This window comes from Chelonoidis abingdonii, chromosome 3 (genome assembly GCF_003597395.2).
Source record: "Chelonoidis abingdonii isolate Lonesome George chromosome 3, CheloAbing_2.0, whole genome shotgun sequence".
Lineage (NCBI taxonomy): Eukaryota > Metazoa > Chordata > Testudines > Testudinidae > Chelonoidis > Chelonoidis abingdonii.
The window spans coordinates 42,019,736-42,044,365 of NC_133771.1; the positions used below are offsets into that span (position 1 = coordinate 42,019,736).

The window sequence follows — 24,630 nt, forward strand, 5'->3', positions numbered from 1 at the left end:
ATCGGCTATGATATGCTTTGCTGTACATACTGTGTGTGATTGCTGGTCTATTTAAATTGGCTATTTTTAAATTCAGACTGGGTTATTCAGATTTTCTTAAGTAGGAGCCTGTATAAAATGTTATGCAAGTCTTAGTCTGTATTGTCTCTTTTTCTATATAAGCTTTCTTTTTTCAAAACTTGTGGAAGTTTCTTTTCTAGTAAGCGAGAATTGAAACCTCTGTATCAGGTATCGTCCCCTCACGGGAAGCAGGCACGGGGAAAGGCAAGCCAAGCTGTTGTATTTTGCATCTCAATTGTCCCGAGGGAAGAACGCTTATCTCTTGGGAAGCAGAGAAACAGGTTATCTGGAGGTCCCCCAGGGGAGGGTTGGGGACACCAGAAGAGGAAAGGGGGTCAGCCCTATCAATTCCTGACCTGGTGGCAGCCTATCAGATCTAAGCTGGAGATTAAGTTTAGAGGACTTCAAGCTAGTACCTTATATTTGAACTCTAATGTTCAAATCGAGGATTAATACTACGACAGATACCTTGATAGATAAGGTAGATTCAGGGCAGCATTTGGTCCTAAAATTCCAGCCAAGATTCCGTGTTGAAGATATAACTCTACACCATGCTGTCAAGGAATTAAAATTTCATAAATTGGAACTGCTGAAATGTAAAGGGGACTTCCTCATGATCTGTTCTGCTTTTGTCTGTCAGCAAGGAGGGAAGGAAGCACAAGGCTGGACTGCTTCTCAAAGTGGGAGAGTATCAGCAGTGAGAAGAGGAAGGTTTGTTTAGGCATTGACTTCAGAGGATACTAAGCAATGTTTGGGAGGCCTCAGCATGCTGGCAGGAGCAAGCTGATAAATGTTTTAAAAAACTGAAACCAGAACAGGAGCAACAACTGAGCCACTGTGAAAATATTGTGAAGTTTTCCCAAGTCTTGTTTAATGCATGTGTCTTCTCTGAGATGTGACTATAAAAATGGCCCTGTGGTGTTCCATGTTTTATTGTGGGGGGAGGGATAGCTCAGTGGTTTGAGCATTAGTTTGCTAAACCCAGGGTTGTGAGCTCAATCCTTGAGGATGCCCTTTAGGGAACTAGAATACAAACCTGTCTGGGGATTGGTCCTGCTTTGAGTAGGGGGTTGGACTAGATGACCTCCTGAGGTCCCTTCCAATCATGATATTCTATAAGCATCTCACAAGGATTTATGTATCAAATATGTTTAGCATAAAGGTAAAGAGATTTGGTCTTTTGCCTAACTGCAGGCCTTGCAAACTCAGCTTGGATTTTAAAAGCCAATCTCCATGCTCTGCATCTCATGCATCAATAGTAGAAAAGATTCTAAAGACCAAATTATGCCTTCACTTACACTTGTCTTACAATTCTGCCCTGAGGGCATGATCCAGTGTTCATTGACGTCAGTGGGAGTCTCTCCATTGGCTTTGGATCAGGTCTTTAGTGACATCCAGGCATATTCATTGGCTTTATAGGCAGTCACACTGATGCAAGCCTATGCCACTTTCTATCTCCCTTCCTCTTTGCTGTATAAGTGGAGTGGAGCTCAATGGACCACATCCAACAGAGGAGGGTTGTGAGAAGGGCCAGGCAGCATGTACTTCCTTCCCTGGATAGCTGTCTATCTCCTTCTAAGTTACTGCTATAAAAGCTAGCTGTGTGCAGGTTTGGATATCAAGGGCATGGCCACGGAGCGAGTGGGAATGAGGCAAGTGGTGCTTTGCAGCTTATAGCCTTGCAGAGTCATTTGGGAGCTACCATACTTAATACATCCTACAGAGATTCCCTTTGTGGCTTTTCTAAATCATGGGGGATGGTCTGCCCTCTGTAACTGCACCAGGCTGTCTGTAACAGGAGTCAACATAGTGGTGGCTCAAGATCAAAAGTGGAGATAGAGCCCCATTGTGACACCCTGGAATCCCCTTATTCACCACTGTCGTATAGGATACGTTTTGCACAAAGTATGCCGTGTGAGGTGTCTTTCTAAAAGTCTTGATCTGCTAGACATTAATATCTCATTGGATTATATATGCCATCATCGGATGTGAAGTTACAAAGTTTGGCTATGTATGTGTTACTGAAACATGTTGTGAGGTTGAAAACACCCACAAGCAGCCTTTCAGTTACAATAGTAAAAAGGCCAAACATTGTTAATGGCTTATTTAGGAAATGCACACATGCACCAGGATTACCCCAGGAACTGCAAACAATAGCACTACACAATGGGAACTGTTTGACCCAGGTCACAGTAAAAGAGCTTTCCAGCAAGTGGAAAAAGATATAAAAGGAGGGAATGACATCATGATAGTACTTCACTCTTCCTATAATAAACACACTGGCAAACACCTCTGGGAAAAAAAAAAGACTGAATTGGGGGAAATGACGGTCCCAGGTTGAAGGGATTTCTAGCCTGCATATGAAAACCTGGGAAACCCAAGCTGCAAAACAAAGGCAGCTTGTGCCTTAAGAATCTGCCAGCCTGTTTATCATTCAGGATGAGAATTTTCTAATTAATATTCTACTTATCTAGTATGTTAAACTCAGTTTGCAGTTTTGTTTATTTACTAGGTAATCTGCCTTGATCAGTTTGCTATCACTTATACTCACTTAAAATCTATCTTTTTGTAGTTAATAAACATATCTATGTTTTAATTCAAACCAGTGTGTGTTTGACTAAGGGGTCTGGGGAAAATCTCAACTTGGTTACCACAAGTGCGCATGGTCCTTCTCCAATATTCTGCTGAGGCTGTGGAGGTGATTGCTGGAATGTGTGTGTCACATCATCTGGGCAACTAGTGCAGCTGTCTTTGCCTGAATCCTTCCAGACAGAAGTTGATTCAAAGAGACACCCTTGAAAAGTAGCTGGTCAAAATTTCAGAGTCTGGCCTAAATGCGGATCTGCCACCGAAGCCCTTGAAGCTGCTGACTAGTGCATGGCTGTGCTGTGTTTCCAAATAACACAACCCACCCAGGATACTGTCTCTGGCTGGGAAGTTACTGAAATCAGAGCCAGACATCACTTTGGGGGGCAGGGAGAGATAAATTTCCTTGATTTTCACAACAGCATCTTTATTAATCAACATGTCTCTCGTCGAATGATTGAGGCTCTGCGGCTGATGAGCTTTATGCCTGGTCAGCTCCAGGCTCTGGAGGTGGACTGACAACCTGGCCTTGTGAGCTCACTCTCTGGAAAGAAGGAGCTCCAAAGCTGGGAGCACTCTGGTGCGGACCTGGAGATAGTGGTTTCCCCAAGAATTGGAAGTAGGGGGGAGTGTTCGAATTTACAAGGGAGGGGTCAGAGCCGATGAGATATATAAAAGAGATATGAATAAAGTAAATGTTTTGTTAGGATAATGCAAATTTAACATAAGGATAATGCAAGTTACACCAAAACACAGAACAGGTCTAGAGTTCTTTAAAAAAAATTTTTTTTAAAATGTATTTAAATTGACTTTTGAAAAGTAAGCCATCATGGGATAAGAGGGAAGTCCTCTCTTGGATCAGTAACTGGTTAAAAGATGGGAAACAAAGGGTAGGAATAAATTATCAGTTTTCAGAATGGATATCAGATGTCAGATATGGAAAGAATAATAGTGGGATCGGCCTGAGGGTTCCGAAGTACGGGGGACCATACTGGTCCAAGACATACGTTCCATCAAATCGTAGCGAACAAGGGGTAAACATGAGTGTTAAAATTGTGCAGGATGTAGCAACAAACTATGTCAAAGATAGATTTAATGCTTACCCGGCAGACTAGCAAAGAGGGACAGGAGAGATCCCACTAAAACGGAGTGACTGGGCAACAGAAGAATGGACAGAGTGAAAATTCCAAGCTTGATACATGCACAAGTAGATCACCATGTGGACAGAACAATCTTTACACGATACAAAATGATCGGAGCTAATTAGCTGTTAACACTTCAGAAAGAGATCTTGGAGTCTGTGGAGAATGGTTGCTCTGAAAAACATCCACTCAAGCGTGCAGGCCGCAGTCAAAAAAGCTAAACAGAATGGTTGAGAATGCATTAAGACAGTATAATAAGAAGACGAAAGATATCATATTGCCTGTGAGTAAATACATGCAGCGTGTCACCGAACCTTTGAAACTGGTGTGCACACTGATCACCCCTCTCCAAAAAGTATATGTGGAATGCGAAAAGGTACCAGAGATGGCAACTGAAATGATTAGGGTAAAATAGAAAGACATGAAAATGACCGGAATTGTTCAGCTGAGAAAGTAGACCTAAGGGGGAGTAGATCAAGGCGTCTATAAATCTACTGACCTGGTTGAAGAAAGAATAAGGGAAATGTACTTCAATCCTTCATATAACAAGAATACAGTCACTAATGGAAATTGATAGGCAGCAGGTTTAAAAAACGAAAGGAAGTACGTTCTTCACAAGACAAATAGTCAACCATGGAACTCTGTGCCAGAGCGACAGCGGAAGGACGCAAAAACTACACCAGATGTAAAACAAAGAAACTTCAGATAAACGACGTAGAGAATCAGGTCTTAATAGTGCCTAGTAGCCATCGGATGGGAGATTCCAGCACCATGCTCTGAGGCCTAGCCTGCTTGCCAAAACTGAAAAATGGTGCAACAGGGATGATCACTGTTGTAAATACTACCGGCTTTGGTCACTATTCCTCTGCAGCACCGCCAGTGACCACTGCTTGAAGACAGAAAATCGGGGGGCCTATATGGACCATTGGTCGGCCAGTATGGACATATCTTATGTACCAACTAGATTATATAAAAATTTTTAGATATACCCGCCCGGAAACACCCCAAGCATAATGACAACCAAGATACAACGAGGGAGATAACCAACGCTGGCAAACATAATGCATTTAAAAAGACCTATATGTTCCATCCAGCTTGGCGTCACGAAATCTACCATTCGAGCGAAGTCACTAAAAATAGTCAACAAACAAAATGTTAGTTAAACGTGCCCCTCAGTCCTTGTCCCCTCAATCCCGCGAGCCACCTTGGCAGTGAGACGTCAGAGTTCATGGCGAGGGTGCTTTCAACATGAGTACACACCTGCCCAGGTGGGGGGCCAAGAAGGCACCTTGCTCCTTCCTGCCACTCTCAACTGCATTTCACCGGATCTGGCCTACGCTGGTCCAGTTGGCACTCGTTCACCGTCCACGTGCTGTTGCAATGGCCCTGCACAGCACCTTCTGCTGGCCTCACTGCCACTGTGTGACCGCTCTGTGAAGTTGTCGCTTTGAACGTCACACCAGCTTCAGTGATTCAAGCTGAGTCTCTCAGTGGAGAATAGCCACGTAGTGAGGGTCTGGTCCGTTCTTCCAAGAGAAAGCTGTCCTTAAGCGAGGGCTAAGCGCCTCAGACCTGATAGCGAGTGAGGTCCAGCTGAGTGTCCGTTTACAGAACACAAGATGATCTAGGGAGCCTAATGCAGCTCTAAGTCTTAAACAGGGGAGGGACAGGTCACCACGCTCCTCTTTGATGCCCTCATCAGCACAGGCTAAGACATGTTCTAATGCCCTTTACTCATACAGAGGGCTGGCTCCAGGCACCAGCTAGTGCTTGGACATGCAACTGCAAGGGTCGGCAGTCCCGTTGTTTTTGACCGCACAGCAGCATGCCGAATGCCACCTGCAACCAGCGGGGAGGGCGAATCCCACGCCCTTAAGGCGGCATAGCGTGTTCCGAGCAGTGGCAGCATTTGGCAAAGCAGCTTCTATCTTAATGCGTCACGCGTCGACTTCAGAGTAAAAATAGAAGCTGCTGCAGAATTGCTGTGCTGCCAGAACGCACCACTGTTGCCGCGCATAGGCCAGACACGTGCCCGCACGGCAATTCGGTGCGCTGCTTGGCAACGCGGAAACTGTAGAGCCGGCCTTGGCGCTCATACAGATAAGCAACAACATGTCACCACACATCCACAAGATGTTGTAACCCACAGCACAGCTCTGTTTGCTGGATACCTAGGTGGATTAGGTGTGAATGTAAATATATCTGGTTCCCCAGCCTTAGCTCATCACTAGCTGTCAGGATGAGCTCATTTAGACATTGCTTACAAATCATCATTTGAAATTATTAGGTTGGCCAACATCACTGAAATGAATGCACTGACATTGTCAAAAAAAAAAAAGAGCAACAGCTATATAAGGAAGCTAGTCTATGTTCATACTTTTCAAACGCATTATACTTTTTCAGCTACACGTACTTTATCATACACTGTATATGCTTTTAAAGTCTGTAGTAATTTCAATTCAAATTTCCAAACAGTCACAAAACTGATGGGCGGCGGGGTGTTGGGGAAATTCAGGGGGGTGTAGGGAAATCACTGCCTGGAGATGTTGGCAGCTCCCTCCCTGCCCAGCTGTGCACAGAAGAGCAATTAGGAGGGTCACGTGCCCCGGTAGGAATGTGGTGTCTGTAGCATTTGCGGAGGGAGAGAGAAAGGCCGGTCTGTAGCCTACCCCTCCCTTTCCAGCTGCAGCAGAGACTGGCAGGAGAAGGAGCCAACAGGCCAGCGGAAGTGCTCCCCGGCCCCGCCAATCGTAGGGAGGCCAGTCCCAGGGTTCCACGCCGGGGTGGGTTGTGCTGCGCTGTAAGAAATTTGATATATTTTAAAAAGGGGCGAGCGAGACAATTGATCCTGCAGCTGCAGCAGCGAGGAGGAGGCTGCGGCAGCTCCAAAGGTGACAGGAAGGTGGTGAATTTCAAACTCAGCAGCAGCTCTCAGTGCGTGTCGGATGGTGAGTGCTGCCGGGGATCAGCTCGCTTAGTGTGGGTGGGCATCTCGCGGGAAGCAGCTCTGTATGCAGGGACGGGGGGAGAAAGTTTAGTGACGTGTCTGAATAGGGACCCTAACTTATTTTGCGGACAGGATAGCATCTCCTTGAAAATGGCTGTCTGAGGTCCTTCCTCCCACTCCAACGACACGCACGCTCTCTCCTCTTGCGTGGAAAAGTTTAAAGCTTGTTGTAATCGAAGCCTTGCCCTTGCATTGCTTCGTGGATAAGTGAGTGTGTCTTAAATCATGGCTTGTGGGCCTGTGTCGCTTCTTTTGGTTTCTAAAATAACTGGGACTGAGTTGCCTTCAGGATGGGCACACGCAGGAACACCAAGCTAAAAACACATTGCCCGTTAGTGTTCTGCGCTCATCAGTTCTGTTTAAAAAAAATGATACGAACAAGTCCTGCTTTGTTTCAGTGCAGGGTGTTTTGTATATTTAATTCCTAGCAAATCATCATCTACTTTCTTTTTGTTGATTTTTTTTTTTCTGAATATAGAAATAATTAGTGCTTCTCTGACGCTGGAGTGCTGGGGATACCCTACTAAATTAAGGCTTTAGAGAAGAACGATCACTTTTTTCTGTAGAAATGAAAAACCTAGCCCTTTTGAAATCAGGTTGAAGATAGTTTATTAAAAGGGAGGGGAGGAGAACCCTTTTCAGAGACAGAGTACTTGTGAGCTGTAGGATGATTGGCAGACAGGTGGATGCTCACAGACCCCCATATCTTTCAACTGAGACTTTTCTCCATTTGGGAGTTAAACTTTTCATGCAGTTTTAAAGACTGATCATTTATGTTTTGGCACCTTTTTTTCTTTTGTACATTTTTTTAAAAGGTCAAGCACATTGGACCAGAGGACACATTCATGTCCCTAAAATTGTAGTTTTTGTGAATTTCTTATATTGTGCTTAAAATTTCCAGTGAGCTCGAATTCATGTGTACCCTAGTTGTCTTGTGGTGTAAAATAATATAACAGAGAAGTAATTGCAAATCTTCTGGGTTGTGGAAAGCTGGGTTAAAGTTATTTCTAAAAAAAATCAGCAGTGCACATGAAGGAGTAGGAGAAAATTTGTTTGTACTGTTGCTTTCTTTTATTTGTTTCTATTAGGACATGTTTTACCTGCATAAAGATTGCTCACTTATTTTTGTAATGAATCAGTGATGGCAGGAACTACTTTTCTAGACTGGCAATATTTCTGATGTATGATAAAAACACAGAACAAACTATTTTCACTGTTTTTTGGCTGTAAGGTAGCAAGTGCTCAAGATGCAGTTAAATGTGTATGCTTAGATTTATTAGCAAAAAAAATATATATTCTCCAGCTTTTGGGTTCTGCCCAGTTTTCAGATTGGCACCCACAAGTCACATGGGAGTGATTAGTAAAAAATACAATCTCCTTGAAATTATTTTTATCACTTTAGGCTCACTCTTTTTATTTAACAGTGTACTTGTCCAACACTGGCTTTTTGATAGACAATTAAAAACAATGAAGTTATATAAAACTAATGAAAAATATGAGTAGTTATAATATGGTCAAACAATTCCTTCCATATACAGAGAGACAGGGTAGATGATGTGAGAAAGTATTTCCTCCTGGGACCAACACAGTTACAACACGGCAGCACACAGCATATAATCAATATTTCTCTTGATTTCGTCGTAACTGAAATTTTTGAATACAGAAGCAATCCCATAGTGCGTGTGAGATCTCTGAACGTGTGCTTTATAGATGACTTGCTCTTTCAATATTAGATCAGACTGTGGTCCATCTAACTCAATATGGTGACTTCAGCAGTGGCCAGTACCACGTGCTTGGGAAAAGACAATTAGGGAATAACTTGCCCAAAGGAAAAGTTTCTTCCTACCCCGATCAGTTAGTACTTGGCTTGGGTCCTGAGGCATGAGTCTTTATATCCTGCATAAATTTACTTCAGTACAACCGTGGATGTTTTTATTCAGTACTTATGAATCCTACTAAGATCTTGGCCACAGTATCTTGTGGCAGCAAGCTCCAGAGGTGAGTCAAGCTAGGTATAAAAACATTTGCTTTTACCTGTTTTAAATATGATGCTACTTAATTTCACCGTTGTACTAAATGATTTTTCCTCTTCTGACGTAAATCAGTTTTATTAATGGAATAGGAAAATGTTGTAACTATAAACAACTTATTCTTGTAAAGAAATCAGATATTTTCCAGAAGCTTCTCTTGTCTTTAGTAAACCCTGATGAACCATGCTTTCTGCAGTAAAACCAAAGTCCTGCATTTTCCATTTTGGACATGTAGTGTATGTATTTCCTGCCTGATCCAGAGAGGTGCTGGGTACCTACAATTGCCATTGCAGCCAGCCACTTCTGGGAGAGTTGGGGTCATTCAGCTGCTAGTTCTTCTGTATCAGGCCCTTCATTCTTTTCACTTGGGTGATCTGTTTGATCTTAGCTTTGATTATATGACTTCAGGCATTGTTCAGTTTAATGCATCTTAACTCATTCCACCCCCAGGCTCAGTAGCCCATGAACTGTTCACATGTGTAGCTGGTCAAGGACAGCAGTTCTTTAGACATCAACTTGACATTTGATATTTGTGAAGGTTGTACGCCCAGGAATTTAACATTTTTAAAGTAGAGGTTAGCACAGCAGTACAACACACTTTTCTCTATGAGAAAATATCTGTGGATATTCTTTTTCATATCTGCACACACACTATATAGCTAATTTTTTTAAAAAATAAGTCTGTAATTGAATTCCAAGTTACCTTTGACATCTTAAATGGCACCTTGGTTCCTTCTCCACAGTTCCTTGGTAGAACTAGAAGTATTCTTTTTAAATGTTCTACTGGTAATCTTGTTAATTGTTTCTCTATTCAAAAATGTGTAAAGTAATCCCTAGTATAATTATATCATTAACTCTTAAAGCAAAAGAGAATAGCCTTTATTCAGAAGCTATCTGCTGTGATGAAATAGTTATTGTTTCAGTGTAGTGATTCCAAGGTTTAAAATAAAAGCTGAGCAGAGTTATAGCCTGCATTTGTATTATACCTAAACATTGGGATTTCCTAAGGTGTAAGGGAGGAGAGGGGAAAACTAGCAAAGGGAATTAGCAGCCCAGCTATGGAAAGGAAGGTAGCTTTTTAAAAATGCTTTGTTTTAGTCTTATCATAAAATAATGTAGAGCTTGATCCTGCAAGGTGCTGAGTGCCCCTGCAAGATGCTACATGACCTCAGCTTCCATTATTACCAATGTAAGTTATGGGTACCCAGTGCCTCTGCTGTCCACAATTCTACTCTAAGATGCAAAGATCAGTCTACCCCATTCACCTCCTCTCCATAAGCAATATACTTACTTTCTTGAGATGGGTCTGAGATTCTACCGCTCAATAACCAGGTAGCTACCCGGACTTCTCTCACTTTAGAAATACCCCAAAGTAACTCTCCAGGAAGCTGATTAGATACTCTGTGACCTAGAGGAGCTGACACGTACATCCATTATGTTACATTCTCATCGTTAATCATTTTAAAAATAGAAAAGAGGCCAAATTCTTAACTGGTGTAAATCAGTGTAGCCTCACTTACTTCAATGACATTGTCAGTTAACACGAGCTGAATAGCAGGCCCAGTAATTTAAATACTTATAACATAGACACAGGTCTAGGATAAGGAAAAACAATGAGGAATCCTTGTGGCACCTTAGAATAACAAATTTATTTGGGCATAAGCTTTCGTGGGCTAAAACCCACTTCATCAGAGGCATGGAGTAGAAAATACATAGGCAGGTATAAATACACAGCACATGAAAAGATGGGTGTTGCCTTATCACGTGGGGGTTCAGTGCTAACGAGCCGATTCAATTAAGGTGGAAGTGGGCTAGTCTCAACAATTGACAAGAAGGGGTGAATACCAAGGGAGGAAAATCACTTTTGTAGTGCTAATGAGGCCAGTGTAATCAAGGTGGCCCATTTCAAACAGTTGACAAGAAGAGTGAGTATTAGCAGGGAAAAATTAGTTTTTGTAGTAACCCATCCACTCCCACTCTTTATTCAGGACTAATTTGATGGGGTCCAGTTTGCAGATTAATTCCAGTTCTGCAGTTTCTCATTGGAGTCTGTTTTTGAAGTGATTTTTTTTTTTTTTCCTCCCATGGTATTCATTCCTTCTTGTCAACTGTTAAGAATAGCCCACTTCCACCTTAATTGAATTGGCTTGTTAGCACTGACCCCCCACTTGGTAAGGCAACTCCCATCTTTTCATGTGCTGTGTATTTATACTTGCCTCTGTATTTTCCACTCCATGCATCTGGTGAAGTGGGTTTTAGCCCACGAAAGCTCATGCCCAGATAAATTTGTTAGTCTCCAAGGTGCCACAAGGACTCCTCATTGTTTGTTTTTGCTGAGAGAGACTAACACGGCTACCATTCTGAAATATGTTATAAGGATGGGCCACGCTATCCTAAGCATATAGGGACAGAATTACAGTTGTTTTGGCTATTTTAACTCTGTATTTCCATACTTCCAAGCTTTCATTTTTTATATCTAACCTTTATTTTCAGTTTCCTGACTTTCTAAGATTAGATTTTTAAAACTGCAATGTTCTTTTAAAATATTGGGTTCCCCCCTTATGTTGTTAAAATGGATTTAAGGATGAAATACATAAAGTTTTTTTTTTTTTCCTTTGGAATTTCCTTCTGTTGTAAATACTTGTTTTGAATTTTTCCCTCCCAGGACACTTTAATTTGTTATTGATCTTCAGACACTGATGGTATTTGTGCATCATCAAGTACTTATGTTGTGTAATATAAACACCACAGATGCTCCTGTTGTGAACTTTAATCCTGCTAGAGCCCCTATATGGCTTGTAAATATTTAAAAAGCTAAATCAAGCCTGATAATGCTCTCTGGAGCGTAATAGTATGTACTTATGTTAAACAGTCTTATAACAGAAAATTGCTTAGAACCTCAGATATGGAAAGGCTAGTGTCTTTCTATAATGAAGTAGACAACGTTTCTAGTGTTAGAGGCAGATATAATTTTTCTACAATCTGATATTTGTAGAGATCATTTTTCATTAGCACTATGTTCTGAAGTGCTTAAGCCAAATTACAAAATCTCGGTATGAAGGTATTTTGGTATCTTTCTGGTTTGTTTGTTTATTTTTAAAGTCTCTTATTTAGAGCTGCAATCAGCTGGATTATTCAAATATTTTTCATTCCTGCACAACTGAGGGCACTGTATGTGCTCAAGTTATTGGTATTGTGGAATTCATACCTTGCTTCATTGCTACACTTGGAGGAAGAGATTTTTTTCATTCTGTTTCTCTCACACCGTTTCTATTTTGCTTTAGACAATTTCAGATTTATTTTAAAATGAATAGTTTCCAGTGGCAGTTCCAGGTCAGAATTGCGTAAGTGACACCAGAACCCTTCTTATGCACTTGTTAATTACGAACGCTTTTTTGAAAGTGCTTTTTAGTCTTGTCTGGCTGTTCCTTTAACTACTGTACATGTGCCTTTTCTCAAGTCTAGCTCCTGTTGTGGTGCTGTTACTGCAGTGTGCCCTGAAGCAGCTGTCCCGTGCAAATGCATCATATAGAAGATGGACACTGTTAATTTAACAACTGTCAGTGGAAAATTTAAATGTCTCGTACTCTGAATTTTTACCATTTTCAAGTTGGTTGGTAACCCTGCAGCCCAATGGCAGAGTTGCTAATGAGTGTTCCACACTTTTTTTTTTTTAAGGAGAATACATAAATAATAGGTATTTTTAAGAGCTATCTTGTAGATGTCTATGTACAGTCATATTACTAATAAATGTACACATGGGTTCACAGAATTTTGAAGTTCGAGTGATGATCCCTGGGTGTATTCCACACGTGGGTGCATTACATGTCATGCACCCAAGTCCAGAAATTCTTCGAAGCAGTGTCCTTTGACCCACACATGTGCAGTAGTTTCCTTCATGCTTCTGACCAAGGGCATAAGAGGCAGTGCGGGTCAACACCTTTCCAGTTCCTTCATACTGCTCTATGGCCTGAGTAGGAATTGTCCTTCACTCCATGCATAATCTGTAAAGTAAAATCTTTGTAAATAGTTTTATATCTTAGCTTAGTAGTCAGAGTTGGTATACTATATAGTTAGTATAGGATAGTTCCCTTTCCCCTCCCGCCTCCCCCCATCAGAGGAAATACTCACCACCCTGGAACAATGCCCAGAGTCCCAAGATGCTCTCCTGCGCTTGCTCCTTCTCCATCACTGAGCATCAATGGTCCCTATATTAAGAGTGAAGCAAATATCTCTGCAAAGTGCAGTTTCCATCTATCCTTTCCACCCATAACTAGAGAGGCTCAGGAGCGCTAACTAAAAAAGTTGCTATGAGTCCCCTCTCTGATATGGGCCTGGAGACCTTATCCCCCCCGTACATTGACCTCAACTGACCAGCAGTGCCCCTTCAAGCATGGACCTTGGAGCAGAGCCTTTACCACCAACCCCCAAGGACTCCTCTTATAAGGCTCCCCAGGAGAGTAAGGGGTACTCTCATGGGTGCAGGGACAGATCCCCACAGGGGACTGTCCAGGAGAAATGTTTCCTTCCTGAGCTGTCACATATTGTACCCATGGAACCAGCTCTGCTGAAGAGCCCCAGGCTAGAGGGCAAGGCATGGGGTGGGGAAAGGGGATCTGCTAATTCTGGTGATGACTACAGTACCAAAGCAGGAAGTCAGATGCTTGTCAGTCCCGGCTATGAATGCAGGTCTGGACTCCTCATTGGTGCCACCTCATTTATCCAGAAACTGTTTGGCTGTGACAGACAAGCCACATCCTTCCAGCATCTCTGCTGGAACTCCTTGGACTCTGGGCTGTATGGAGACAATTGTAACACTGGAGGATATATTCCTCCTCTAGTTGCAATCTCCACTCCTTTCAGGCCCTGCCCTCCTGAGGGACTTCCTTAATCTGGAGGAGGAATCGTTACTGGTTTCTCAGGAACAGTTCTATCTCCACCCATCAGTCAGGAGCACCCTGGTACCAACAGTACCACTGCTACCGATGGGATCATCCTTTGTAATCTGAGGAGTCAGAAAAGATAGTTGCGCCATTATCTCCACACAGGCACAGAAACTCTGACAGACAACTCAAAGGCTTTACTTACCATCCCTCCAGATATGACCCTCCGACATGAACAGCAGGTACTGATTCCCTTAGGGTCACCATGGCCAATGAATCCTTTCTCCCAACCTTATCAGGGCCTTTGGGGCTCATATGGCAGGCACGCAGACTCCCCTCCCCCTAGAGTCCAACTGCACTTTCCCTTCTCATAAGACAGTTCCATAGGTGTATGAGGAAGAAGAGCCAGAACCAGTTCTGCTGGTAGTAATGGTTCCAAAAGGGCTTTCTCATGATCTCTGGATGATAGCATCACTCCATCGCTTTTTTCACTGGAAGATCGTCGGAGCTGTTGCAAAGGGTCGCTAACAATCTACACGTCCGTTAGAAGAGGTCCAGGACCTTCAACACTGGCTCTTGGACATTTTGTAACCACAGGGACTGGCTGGCATGGCCCCTTCCAATTCATAAGGCCACATTAGAACCAGCCAGAGTGGTTTGGCACAAACCAGCATCTTGTGCCCCTACAGCAAAAAGGTGTTTTGTTCCTGCCAAAGGTGCTGACTTCTTGTTTTCCCATTCTGCTTCTAACTCACTGGTGGTACAGGCAGCTATGGAAAGAGCTTGGTCGCCATATCAGAAATCCATCCTGGTAGATAAGGGCTCCAGGAGACTGGATCTCCTGAATAGTTGGGTCTGCTCTGCACGTCTCCAATTTTGTATTGCAAATTACCAAGCATTATTAGCAAAATGTGATTTCAGCACCTATGTTGGGCTTGTGGACTTTAGAGACAAACTTCCCATGGAAGACCAAGTCCAATTCAAGTCCTTTCTGGATGAGGGGAGTTTAGTAGCTTAGGTGGCTCTCCAGGCTGCCATAGATGCTGCCGATGCGGCATCCAGAAATGAAGGGACTTGTGGCTCCAGTTGTCAGGCTTTCCTGGAGAGGTCCAAAACACCATTCAATGCTTCCTCTTGGAGTTCAGCCTTTTTAAGGAAAAGACAGACAGATCCTTGCATTCTCTGAAGGACTCAAGCCACCCTGCGATCTCAGGGGATTTATGCTCTAGTTCCCAGGAGGAAATGCCAGAGAGAGTCCTTTAGACTACAACCACCCCAATTCACACTCACCATATTACCAGCATTAGAGTGACCAGATAGCAAGAGTGAAAAATCGGGATGGGGTGGGGAAATAATAGGCACCCATATAAGACCAAGCCCTGAATATTGGAACTGTCCCTCTAAAATCGGGACATGTGGTCACCCTAACCAGCATCCACCTGAGCCTCTGTATAAATGACAGTCAGACATCCAACAAAGTGGGTATTCACCCACGAAAGCTCATGCTCCAAAACGTACGTTAGTCTATAAGGTGCCACAGGACTCTTTGCTGCTTGTATAAATGACAGAGGATTCAGAGGTCCTGTTTCTTGGCTTCCTCTACTGCCACAGCTTCTGCTTATTCCCAACCATTGGCCAAGGGCCATTTTTGACAGTAGATTGAGACCCGCGTACCACCATTGTTGCCACCTACTTCCTTTCCTGTCATCTTTGGAGGCTGTCTCACTTTCTTCGCCCACAGCTGGAACAAGATCACCAAAGACAATTGGGTCCTGGAGATTATCCATCAGGGCTACTCCATAGAGGTTTTTCCTTTTCCTCCTCACAAACCACCTTCCCTATTCCCCTCAAGGGACTGCTTTCATCAAGGAATTATTCTCTAGGAAGTGGAATCCTTTTAAAGCCAGATGTGATAGAATGTGTCCCGCCTCAGTACCAAGGGAGAAGGATCTACTCCTCCTATTTCCTAATGCCAAAAAACACCGAGGGTGGAGACCCATCCTGAACCTATACAACTCAACATCTTCATTCAGAAGCTGAAATTCAGGATGATTACAGTGGCATCTATAGTCCTCTCCCTTCAAGAGGCAATAGGATTCATGGCTCTTGACATCACAGATTCATATTTCCGCATAAATATTCACCCATCTCGCAGGGAGTTCCTGTGCTTCATGATTCGACACAAGCACTACCAGTTTTGCATGCTCCCCTTTGGGCTTGCCATGGCACCCAGAGTATTAACAAAAGTTTTCACTGTGATAGCAGATATGACACCAGGGCTACATGGCATTTCTGTTCCTGGATGACTGGCTCCTGGTAGGCCAATCTTGTCAGCCAGTTATGTCAGCAACTCGATCTCTTCAGCTCCTTCTTGCTACCTTAGGCATTTGCATAAAAGAAGAAAAGTGTGCTTTGTCCCCCACAATAACTTTTATAGGAGCATAGCTAGACTCAGTCTCTGTGACAGCATTTCTCCCTGCAGACAGGTTTTATGCAATGAGCAACCTGATCTCTCGTGCCACCCTCAAACAGCAAACGACAGTGTGCTGATGTCTTTCTCTGTTAGGCCACGTGGCTGCATGCCCCTATGTGACTCCATTTGCGGCGTCTTCAAGCTTGGCTCCACTCAACATACAGACCAAATAGTGACTGTATTGATTCCATCGCTGTTCCCTAAAACAATGTAGAGTCCGGTGGCATCTTGAAGACTAACAGATTTATTTGGGCATAAGCTTTCATGGGTTTAAAAAAACCCCCACTTCTTCAAATGCATGGAGTGAAAATTACAGATGCAGGCATAAATATACTGACACATGAAGAGAAGGGAGTTACCTTACACGTGGAGAACCAGGGTTGACAGGGCCAATTCAATCAGGGTGGATATGGTCCACTAGTGGGAGTGGACCATATCCACCCTGATTGAATTGGCCCTGTCAACCCTGGTTCTCCACGTGTAAGGTAACTCCCTTCTCTTCATGTGTCAGTATATTTATGCCTGCATCTGTAATTTTCACTCCATGCATCTGAAGAATATGCCTAAATAAATCTTAGTCTTTAAGGTGCCACAAGATTCTTTGTTGTTCCTGTGGATACACAGCTACCCCTCTGATATGTTCCCAAAAGAGTTCTCACCTCCCATGGTTGGTGGTCCAATCCAAACAAAGTCATGATGGGGAGTCCCTTCAGCCCCCTCATATCAAGGGCCACCATTCTGACAGATGCCTCTCTTATAGCATGGGATGCTCATATAGACTACCACATTTCTCAGGGTACCTGGACCCTAAGAGAGGCCAGGCTACACATAAACTTAGTGGAACTGAAAGAGGTCCACCTTGTGTGCAAGGCCTTCCTTCCCCTCATATGCTCACTCCATGTACAGATGGCAGACAGTATTACTACAGTGGTCTATATAAACAAACAGAGAGGAGCGAGATCTTGTCCCCCTCTGCTTGGAAGGAGACAGACTTTGTAATTTGTGTATCAGAAGCCACATTATGATTCAGGCTGTGTACCTTCTGGGTGTTCACAACTCACTGGCAGACAAGTTATGCAGACACTTCCCTGCAGACCACAGTTCTAACCAACATATTTGCACAATGGGGTACTCTGCTATGGGATCTCTTTGCATCCCAGATGAACAGAAACCATCCATGCATTGCTCTAGGGGTGCCCAAGACTACAGGTTTCAGTATGATGCTTTCTTGGACAGATGACCTCAGATACGCCTTTCTCTCCATCCCCCTGTCACAACAAGTTGTACAGAAGATCTGTCGCAACAGAGCTCCCATCCTTCTAGCACCCTACTGGCCCAGACAGTTCTGGTTCGTGAAACTCCTAATGATGTCTGAAAACTCACCTATCAGGATCTGCCCTGTCATAAACAGATTGTTAAGGGTTAATGTCTCTTTCACCTGGAAAGGGTTAACAAACAGGGAACTAAACACCTGACCAGAGGACCAATCAGGAGACAAGATACTTTCAACCCTGGGTGGAGGGAAGTTTGGGTGTGGGTCCTTTGTTCTGTGTCCTTTTTTGTTTTTTTTTTTCTCCGGGATATGAGAGGACCAGACATTACTTACAAGGCTCTCTAAAGTTCTGTTCAAATAGTAAGTAGAAACAAGGCGATTTTAGGCTTTTAATTGTTTGTTTTACTCTATTTGCACATGTGGATCTGGCTGGTTAACTTTTATACGCTGTGTAGTTGCTGGGAATATTTTTGATTTTTTTTTTGGGTTTTTTTTTTATTGGGGTTTTAAACCCTGGAGGAAGGGTTTCTTCCTTTGTCTGTAAACTATAGGACCCTGTAATATTACATCTTGAAGTTACAGAGATAATTCTTTACTTTTTCCTTTCTTTTATTAAAAGATTTCTTTTTAGAGAACCTGATTGATGATCTTTCCTTGTTTCCCTTGTTTTATCCCAGGGGATTTTGGGATAACTCACCAGGACTGGTGGGGAGAAGGGAATGGAGGGGGGAGAAGAATCTCTCTCTGTTTTCCTGAAGCTCTGTTTGCCCTCTCTGTAGGAGGGATGGGACCATGCTCTTCTCTGTATGTGATTTTAAAGAGACTTGGATCTCTCTCAGGAAAGCCCAGGGAGGAAAAGTCTCGGGAGAGGGGAAAGAAGGGGAATGGTTTATTTCTCCTTGTTTTAAGAATTCCAAGGGATCTGGGTTCTTGGGTGTCCCCAGGGATGTTTTTGGGGAGATCAGAGTGCCCCAAAAACACTAGAGTTTTTGGGTGGTGGCAGCTATCAGATCTAAGCTGGTAATTAAGCTTAGAGAATTTCATGCAGGTACCCAAATTTTGGACGCTAAGGTTTCAGATTTAGGAATATACCTTATGACTATGTCCCAATTTCAGAATCTCCTCCTCCAGGTGTAGGCCCGGGGGAGTTGAGAATATCAAGTCAACTCCAGCCTGTGTTTTGGTTATGGGGCATCCAGACTGAGGTGTTGTTGATAATTCCTTTGTTACTTTTGGACTGCTTGATTCCACTGGGTCACTCCAATCCTTGACTCTTCTCTTGAGTGTTGCCAGCCTTATCCCCTGTCTCTGCTGTTGATGTCAAGGTTTTTCCCCACTTTGAACTTTAGTGTCCAAAAAGTGGGGACCTGCATGACACTTCTAAGCTTAATTACTAGCTTAAATCTGGTATGCTGCCACCAGCCAAATATAGTGTTTGGCACACTTTCTGTTCCCCAAAACCTTCCCGGGGAACCCAAGACCCAAACCCCTTGGGTCTTAAAACAAGGAAAAAACATTCCCCTCTTTTCCCCCCAGACTTTCCCCTCCCTGGGTTGCCTTGAAGCTACACAGATCCAAACTCCTTGGATCTTAAAACAAGAGGAATTAACCATTCCCCTTCCTTTCCCCCACCAATCCCTGGTGAGTTTAGACTCAATCCCTTGGATTCCAAAACAAGGAAAAATCAATCAGGTTCTTAAAAAGAAAGCTTTTAATTAAAGAAAGGAAAAAGTAAAAATGATCTCTGTAAAATCAGGATGGTAAATGCTTACAGGGTATTCAGATTCATGTAGACTAGAGGGACTTGTCCCCTGCCCCCAGCCTGAGATCAAAGTTACAGCAAACAGAGGTAAAACTCCTTCCAGCAAAATACACATTTACAAGTTAAGAAAACAAACATAAGACTAATCCGCCTTTCCTGGCTAGTACTTACTATTTTGAAACGTGAGAGAATGATTGGAGAAAACCTGGGTGTATGTCTGGTCCCTGTTAGCTCTTGGGGCTAAGAACGAACAAAACAAACAGACTTCCCTCCACCAAGATTTGAAAGTATCTTGTCCCCCCATTGGTCCTCTGGTCAGGTGTCAGCCAGGTTCACTGAGCTTCTTAACCCTTTACAGGTAAAAGAGACAGTAACCCTTAACCATTTGTTTATGACACTCTTCAGCAGGCTCTGCCCTTTGATCAGTGCTTCAGTCACTTGGTGGTGGTGTCTGTAGATGGAAGTGGAAGAGAGAGAGAAAACATGGCGACTGTCTCTCCCTTTTATCATTTCCTTTGTTGCCTCTTGGCTTTGTCCTCCCCCCTTGAGGGTCAGGTGAGCATTTCCTCACTGTAGTCCCAGACTGACCAAAGGAAGGGGGGTGACTCACTGGAAAGTCCAACAGCTCCTTTGCTGCCTAAGCCAATGTCCTTTGTTCCTATGAGGCTGGGTTTTTCTCATACATGCCCTGATGAGATGTGAATTGCCCCTCTGCTCTTGGAAAGTTTTTGCCTGGGCTTGTTTAAAGCCATGAGAACATTTTTAGCCTCATAACTATATGTACATGCAGTTACAACCTGTAACAGTACTGTAATAGTTACTATAACAATGCTCAGTGCATCATGAGCTTTCCAAAGACACCTGACATGACAAACTTTGCATTGGGTACCACACAATCATTTTACAAGGATGAACATGGGGGTCCTAGGTGTCTCCCCTCCCCCCAAAGTACAGAGCATCACAAGGTGTCATATTAGAGGAGATTTCGGAACAAATTGGTAGACTAAACCGTAATAAGTCACCAGGAGCAGCTGGTATTCACCCCAGAGTGCTGAAGGAACTCAAATGTGACATTGCAGAACTACTAACTGTAGTCTGTAACCTATCATTTAATTCATCCACTTTTTAAAAAGGGCCCCAGAGGTGATCCTGGCAATTACAGTATCGAAAAAAATGGTTGAAACTATAGTCAAGAACAGAACTGTCAGACACATAGATGAACGTAATTTGTTGGGGCAGAGTCAACGCGGTTGGTGTAAAGGGAAATCATGTTTCACCAATCTGATAGAACTTTTTGAGGTGATCAAAAAGCATGTGGACAAGGGGTTTTAGTACCTTTTTGGTCTGACCAGTATGGCCATTCTTATGTTCTTATCAGAAATAGAATGCTTATGCTCTGCCCCTGTTTTTGCTGACAGCATCTTAGAATGCTACAAAATAGCAAAAATTCCTCCTCATGTGGGTTTTACAGCTTACTTCACGCAAACACAAATGGCCTTCAGGGCATCCTTTTAGGACTTTCCACTGCAGGACATTTGCAGAGCAGTAACTTGGAGCTCTGTCCACATGTCTGCGATACGCTGTGCTCTACAATGGCAGATGCAACGTTAGGAACAGCAATACTGCAAGCATCTCTGCTATCAGGTTCCTTGCATTCTCCTCCAGTCTGAACACTGCTTGCCAGTCACCCACATGTGGAATATATATAAGGACCATCACTTGAAGAAATGGACGCTTCTTACTGTAACTAGATGTTTTTTGAGATGTGCTCCATATTCGTATGCCACTATCCACCCTTCTTTCCCTCTGCTGTGGATCCTGTTGGATTGCAGTAAGAAGAGGAACAGGAGAAACATTGACCCACACTGCCTCTTATACCCGGAGTTGAGAGCACAAAGGAAGCTACTGCACAGACACTGCTTTGAACAATTTCTGAATTCAGGTGCATGGAGCACGCAGACACCCATGTGTGGAATACAGATAGGGACCACACATCTCAAAGAACTTCCTGTTACAGTAAGTAACCTCTAGTTATTTTGTTACCAAAACCCCATGTATACTTGTTTTCCTGCTGCTTGTCAATTAATAAGGATTGTGCTAGATATACAGCATATTTTAGTAAGTCCAAAGTTATGGAGGTAGTATAGGGTTTCTCAAATTTTTTTCTTAGTGTGGACCTCTTTTAGACAGTGTGTCTTGTGGATGTCTTCCTCTCCCTTTCCTATTCACAGAATATCCCTGTTGTAACTATAATTACTTTCATGGAAAATTACTATTGAGAAAGTGCTTAATGCATCTTAACTGTATGTTAATATAATTTAGAGCATGTAAAATGGAGGAAAGCCATCTTTTTGTGGACCACCAGCAAATGTCTGGAAAACCACCAGTGGTTCACAGACCACAGCTTGAGAATCCCTAATATAATGTACAGACATATTGTGTTAATTATGTTCTTCATCCATGATGAGGAAGGGAGATGCATTAGTCAGTTTAGGGCAAAATTCCCTTCTCAGATCTATATAATGGATCAGGACTCTAATATTCTGCTGTATCTCCACGTGTAGAACACCCTGTGATATCACAAGGAAATTCTTGTCTGGAGAGGAAGCAGAATCTTGGAGTCAAGATCTGTAATGTGTTTCTGAGAGGAGAATTTTGCCCTTAGTTTCTGTCCAGAATTAAACCAATTATACATTTTCTTAGAAGAAGGAATCTTGACATGATTAGAAGTAAAAGACTTCATGAATGGTATTTTTGAATCTGAGGATGTGTAAGCACGACTAGTGTGGGGTGTGTGTTTTTCTTTATTTTTAATTTTATTAAAGAACATGAATGATGCTAATCAGGGAAATGCAAGATGTTTTTGCTGGCTTTCTCAGTCCCAAATAAGAACATGCATTCATTTTTTTTCTTAATTGCATGAATCAGCAAAATGGTGGGAAGCAATGCATGACTGCATAACGTTGATTCATGTCCAACACATTAGCTGCTCAATCATGAAAACTGAAGCTGAATGTCATGTGCATGGGCAAGTAATTAACCAGACCAAAAGAAATTGTTCTATTGAAGTGGTACTGAATAAGAGTCCTATTTTTGGAAAATCTGCTTCAGTGACTTACTGCATTGTACAATAGTTGTTACTTAGAACTAATCTCTGAATGCATGCTATTAGGTTCCAAGTTCAAGATTAAACTTTCACCCTGGTTTCTATTCTCTATTCTCTTTTGGAAAGACTGTTCAAAGAATAAAAAAGTTTAAGTTGAAATTTTCTAGTTTAGAAAATAGACTATAAACTTTCATTGATATTACTATATTTTCTTTCATCCTTCTCTGATCTGATTAAACGTGGATAATGCATCCATAGACCTCAAAATGCTTTAGAAGGGAGGTTAAACATTCTTGTTTTACAGATGGGGAAGTAAGGCACAAAGGAATGAAACAAGCTGTTGACCTAGCCAGAGATATAACATGTATGTTCTCTCTCTCTCTCTCAGTCCAGACTTAATTGTGAGCTTTCAACTTTGTAGTTTACATACTTTTGGGTGCTCAATTTCTCAACCTTAGTATTAGTTGAAAGCAAATTTTTTGCATTTACTATTAGATTTGATATAACTATTCTTGTGCAAACTAGTTGGTCAAACAACCTTTGGTTCAAATAAAATCCTGTTCGCGTCGGTGACTGTACTTTAAGAATAGAATAATAGATGTCAGCTATGGAAAAGACTCTACCCAATCATTGAGTCCATCTGCATGTAAATTAAGGAGTGAAGATTGTTGGTATCAGAGTTAGGGTCAGAAGTCCCAATATTTTTAAATAGTATTGTAAAGCTTTTTGAAGATGCAATATACTGTATGCTAGTATTTGTATTAGCAGCAGTAGTAGTATTTCCTTTTTGTGTTTTTTTTTTCCTTGCTTTAGTTCTAATCTTTGTAGAAAAACAATGGCTGCATTACTACAATATTTCTGATTTTGTTTGGATAACAACATTTCAATATTGCAGATAATTGGGTGAATGCAATTATTGATTTCTGGAATCCACATTCCAATTCTGTTTGTAGGACTAAGCTGCAAAAGCACTTTCCCGTTTACTTCAAATTCTTTGTTAGTTAGAGCTGTGGAGAATGAGATTTTATTTGTTATGTTCTTAGTGACCTGTGGTGTGGTGTTTTTTTTTACCAGAGAGATCATACAGATGGTATACGTACTGCTAACCTAACAGTCATGAGCTCTCCAGTTGTCTGGTACCAAACCAGATGAAAAACGCTTTTGCATGGATACTCGATAATCTAAATGCGTAACTCGTCCAGTACAACTATCAAATGCACGCACACGACAGACCTATTGGAAGTTGGGACATCCACCAGTCATCTCTACAATAGACTGCCAGTACCCTTGGTAAAGTACCGCTAGAATGAACTGCCAAGGAAATTCACGATTGTCACCATACGGGGTGTATGAATAATTTACTTCCTTTCGGGCTGCGAAATGCACCGCACCTCCAGAGCTGTAGAGGATCTACTAGCAGGACAGGAGAAACATCAGTTGCCTACTCGATGATGTGCCATTTTTCAGACTCCTGGCCCGAATACCTGTACATCCTGGAAAAGGTCTTTGAGCGCATCAGGCAGGCTGGACAACTGTTAGACCAAAAAGTGTCAAATCGCCAAAACAGAGTGACTTACCTGGGACATCAGGTGGTCAGAACCATAAACCTCCTACAGCCAAGGTGGATGCTGATCCAAAAGTGGCCTGTCCAAAGTCAAAGAAACAGGTCCATCCTTCTTAGCTTGCTGGAATATATACAGCAATTGTACTAAACTACAGCGATCGCCGCCCACATGAACTGACCATGACCAAAAAGACCCAGCCAAAATCAGTTAAGTGGACTGATAGACAAATCAGAAACCGATTTTCAGAAGCTCAGGAGGAAGTTTTGGTCGTGTCTTTTTGTTCTGCTCATGTGCTCTCTCGGCTCTGAGAAAGATCACCTTGCCTCCAGGCTTTTCTTAATCTCTGTCCAAGTTGATAGTACAATAAGCTAGAAAAAAATAGGCTATATATAGTTAATTGTATACATGGTAGTTGCTGGAATGTTAAATTTGTATTTCTTTTCGAATAAGGCTGTTGTTCATATGTTTCTTAAGCCAATAACCGTATATGTTCAGCCTTTGATACAAGACACACTTTTTGTCTTTCTTCTTTATAGAAACTTCTTTTAAGACTCGTGAATTTATTTCCTCCTAGTGGAGCTCAGGGAATTGAGCTGCACTCACCAGAGAATTGGATGGGAGGATAAAGGGAGGTCGGAAGGTAAATTGCCTCTCTTTTGTAATCCCAAGGAGTTAAGTACAAGTAAGCATCCAGGCAACCTGAGGAATCCTAGAGAGCTAATGAGGGAGAAGGGAATGTATTC

General features: G+C 42.5%; 1 protein-coding gene across 2 annotated transcripts in view; it reads left to right on the forward strand.

The window, feature by feature from the left end:
* Positions 1-6,587: 6,587 nt before the first annotated feature.
* ARHGEF10 (Rho guanine nucleotide exchange factor 10) overlaps positions 6,588-24,630 on the forward strand; it is a 217,006-nt gene continuing 198,963 nt past the window's right edge. For both annotated transcript variants that reach the window (XM_075063709.1, XM_075063710.1), the window contains exon 1: positions 6,588-6,736. The gene's annotated coding sequence lies outside the window, so the exon portion shown is untranslated. The remainder of the gene's footprint in view (positions 6,737-24,630) is intronic.